Genomic DNA, 4394 nt, shown 5'->3' on the forward strand with positions numbered 1-4394 from the left:
TAGATCCAGAAGTGGAATTATACAATGTAAATATGACATAAATAAAACAGAATGGAATTACCAGATAATAGGGTAATTTTATTTTCATTTTTTGAAGAACCACCATACCATTTCATTTAATTTTTAAAATGTAAAAACTTCATCGTTTGTAACATATGAAATAATTTAAGAATCTAGAGTCTCCTTGCTAGGAGAACATGGGAGTGACCTTTGAATCTGGTGATTTATGAAATGGGTTTTCCTGGCTGTACCCTCCCTATGAGATGTTGTGAAAGTGAAGCTGGAGGGACCTATATGTTGCATCATTTCATCTGTGCTGGATGGGCCACTGGATGGGACTGTCAGGCCTTCAGATTTCTGGAACAACCAGCCCAGGTCATAACTTAGCAGAGTCTCTCTCAGCAAAGTCTCTCTGCTGACCCCGCAGCTGCTGAGAAGAGGGATGGCCCTGAATCAAAGCTGCGTGGATTTCTCATCATAGGAGAACCCGGCAAGAGCAAAGCCAGCAAGACTCCTCATACCAGAGGCTGGATGGTTTCTGCAAATGGTGACACCAGCCGTAACATTTTCCAGGGGGTTGATCTCAGAGGCAGCCAAACCTCGGGGAGTGCGAAAGCAGAACACTCAGAGGGTGCGGCTAAGGCCAAGGCTGGGGAGGGGCTGGTCTGCAGCTGGAGGCCATTAAAATGTGGCAAAGTCTCCCTTCTTTGTTCTTGGGATTAATTTAAAGTGCTGCCGTCCTGTAGGGCAGGGAGTTACATTCCTAGAATGGGAGACTCAGGAATATCCAAACAGAATCCTGACTTTCAAACACAGGATGTCTTTTTTTTTTTTAAAGCTATTTATTGAAATAACAGACTTTTAAAAAATCATCTATAATCCTCTCCCCTCCCCCCTACACAAATTCACTGTTTCCATTTTTCCATGTTCTCATTTACGGCTAATGCACTTTCTGTTGCTCTTTTTACTCATCAGTCATGCCTAGATTTCTCTTGTCTACTCCCTACTTCTGAAGGCAGTTCTATCCAAATTATTGTCATTTTCAGGTTTCTGGGATTGGAGGAGAGAAGGATGAGTCTCCTTCCTTCTCACCACCCCTTCAACACACACACACACACACACACACACACACACACACCCTCCAGGTGCCCTCCTCTTGGTTGGTAATGTTATCACTTGTCACTCACTCCAGTTATTGTCTAACTTCTATGGGAAAGGTGCCAGTTAGGAACAGAAATATGCCCTTTTAGACTTATGCCTGTTCTAAAGTTGAACACTGCAAAAGGATGCAGCGGTGATGTTTGCCTCACAGAGCTCCAGCGTCAGGCATTTTGCCCCACCTCAGCAGTCCCCACTGATAATAGCCCTCAGAAACTTCACTTACGCTAAGTGGCTAAGGGAAGAGTTTACTAGATTTATTGTGTTTGTATGCCACCACAATGTGTTCCATTTTTTATATCTCCCCAAGTCTTAAAACTATAACTTTGGGCCAGGCGTGGTGGCTCAGGCTTGTAATCCCAGCACTTTTGGAGACCGAGGCCGGTGGATCATGAGGTCAGGAGTTTGAGAACAGCCTGGCCAACATGGTGAAACCCTGTCTCTACTAAAAATACAAAAATTAGCCAGGTGTGGTGGCGGGCACCTGTAACCCCAGCTACTCGGGAGGCTGAGGCAGGAGAATTGCTCGAACCCAGGAGGCAGAGATTGCAATGAGCTGAGATTGTGCCACTGCACTCCAGCCTGGGTGACACAGTGAGACTCTGTCTCAAAACAATACTGACTTTGGCTTTCCTTTTTTTTTTTGGAGACAGTTTCGCTCTTGTCTTGGCATTCCTAGTAGAGACAAGGTAAGATTTAGAGACCATGGGCTCTTTCTAGCATCTCTAAACTAACAACCTTCAGGTTCTTGACCATAACAGGATCACGACATGTGTCTTGGGGGCTTCTCCCCAGCCACTGTTGTTTCCCATCTCCTGTGTCACTGACGCTGACTTGAAAATTTCCTTCAGCTCAGGTGGCCCTGGTGACACTCCCAGGCTGTACGTTTTGACCTTGCTGCACTTCTGGTGTTTCTGGAGACCTAACTCTAACTCTCAGTTGCTTGCTTAGCTTTTCTGTTCAGGTATTCTTTATTATGATTAAGAAAGCTACCCTAGTAGGCAGCACAAACATCTTTCCTCTCAGAAATAGGCAGGCAGAAAGTTAGGATGCAGGATTCAGATTATAACTTTCTTTTTCCCTAAGTCTGGGCAAACATTCAGGTGTCCTTGTAAGGTACTTTTTTCATTAATCAATGGGTTCTTTTAAGTAAAAACAAAAACAAAAACAAACTATAATCTAGATTAAATTCACAGATCATGGATATTAGGAAGACTAAATAACAGTGTAATTCTGAAGTCAGGGGAGCCTGGGATTGAACCATCCCAGCTACTCAGGAGACTGAGGCAGGAGAATCTCTTGAACCCAGGAGGCAGAGGTTGCAGTGAGCAGAGATCATGTCATTGCACTCCAGGCTGGGCAACAAGAGCGAAACTCTGTTTCAAAAAAAAAAATAAGGACTTCCATTTCTGACCATGAAAGAGTAGCTGGTACCAAACTTGCCCTCCCACCAAAGCAACTAGAAAACTGGAAAAAATATATGAAACAACTGTTTTCTAACATCATACACAAGCATTACAGGGTAATCCCTGAGAGAAGGGAAACAGATTAGATGAGCCCTATATTTGCCCAACTCCCTTCCTGGAGGTACTTTCTGGACCACAGAGCAGTAGGGCATCCCAAGCAGAGCGTGGCATGCTCTCTGAGTTTGGGAGATTGAGATCTGAGTTCAGGGAGGTAGAGGTTGGAATTTTGTGGGGAGGACACTGGAAAGGAGAAAGCTATACAGGGAAAGAATCCCCAGAAATATGCACAAAGAGAACCTGTAAGTCTTTGGATGAATACTAAGTTGCACAGTCTCAGATTAAAACTGCACAAGGACTGGCAATAAAATAATCGTTGAAGGTCTGCAAGCTGAACAATTCCCAGTGTTCACACAGGAATGATAACTGTTAGTATTCCAGTCAGCTAAGGTGGAGAGTTTTCACTGAACACCTGGGCATTCAGTAGAGTCCTCAGAAAGATCATGCCTTAGTAGTAAGATTATGCTAGCCCTAGAGTAAAGGCTATCTCCCTTAACAAAGCTTAAAAACAATCCTCAAAAGAATTAAGCTGATATGAAGGTAACTACCCATGCAAAGCTCATTGCTCTTTAAAGGAAGACAGGAAATCTAGATACTCAACAATGTAATAGTCATAATGCCTAGCATACAATAGATACCAAAATATGTAAAGAAGCAGAAAAAATGTGACCCATATGGGAAGAAAAATCAATGGAAACAGACTTAAAAGTGACAGTCATGATGGAATTTTCTAAAAAATAATTTAAACACTATTATAAACATTTTTAAGAATTCAAGGTAAAATATAAGGATGAAGGAGACATAAATGGAAACTGTAAAAATAATGAAATGGAATCTCTAGTTCTGACAATACAATATCTGAAATGAAAAATTCACGGATGGACTAAATAGCATAATCAACACTGCAGAATAAAAGATCAATGAACTCAAAGACATAGCAATAACATCTATCCAAAGTGAAGCACAAACAGAAAACAGTCTGAAAAACAATGAACGGAACCACAGTAACCTACAGGATAATATCAAGTGACTTGCATACATATAATTGACGTCTCAGGAAGAAAAAGGGGTAGTGGAGGTAAAAAAAATTTTTTTTGAAGAAATAATGGCCAATTTTTTCAAAATTTGATGAAAACTATATACCACAGATCTTGAGTTTTTAATAAACCCCAGACAGGATACACACAAGTAAAATCACAGCAAAATGCATCATAACAAAATTGCTGAAAACCAGCAATAAAGAGGAAATGTTTAAAGTACCCAGAGAAAGGGACACCTTGTATACAGGAGAACAAATATAGTAGTGATGGCTGACTTCCTGTCAAAAACACTGTAAGCCAGAAGACAATGGAAATCACATCTATAAAGTGCTGGAAGAAAAGTAAACCTTATAAACTAGAATTCTATATCCAGGGGAAATGTATCCTTCAAAAATAAAGACAAAATAAAGACACATTCATGTAAATAATAGCTGAGAGAAGTTATCACCAGCGAATGCACTACCAGAAATGTTAAGAAGTCCTTCAAGTGGAAGGAAAACAGTACCAGGTGAAATTTGGGAGCTGTACAAAGAAATAAAGGACTCTGGAAATTTAAACGTGTGGATTTACATAACAGATATTCTTTTCTTATTTTGACATTTTTAAAAAAGAGAAACGACTATTTAAAACAAAAATAACACTAATGTAGTCTGAGATTTACAACATCTGTAGG

This window comes from Mandrillus leucophaeus, unplaced genomic scaffold (genome assembly GCF_000951045.1).
Source record: "Mandrillus leucophaeus isolate KB7577 unplaced genomic scaffold, Mleu.le_1.0 Scaffold64, whole genome shotgun sequence".
Classification (NCBI taxonomy): domain Eukaryota; kingdom Metazoa; phylum Chordata; class Mammalia; order Primates; family Cercopithecidae; genus Mandrillus; species Mandrillus leucophaeus.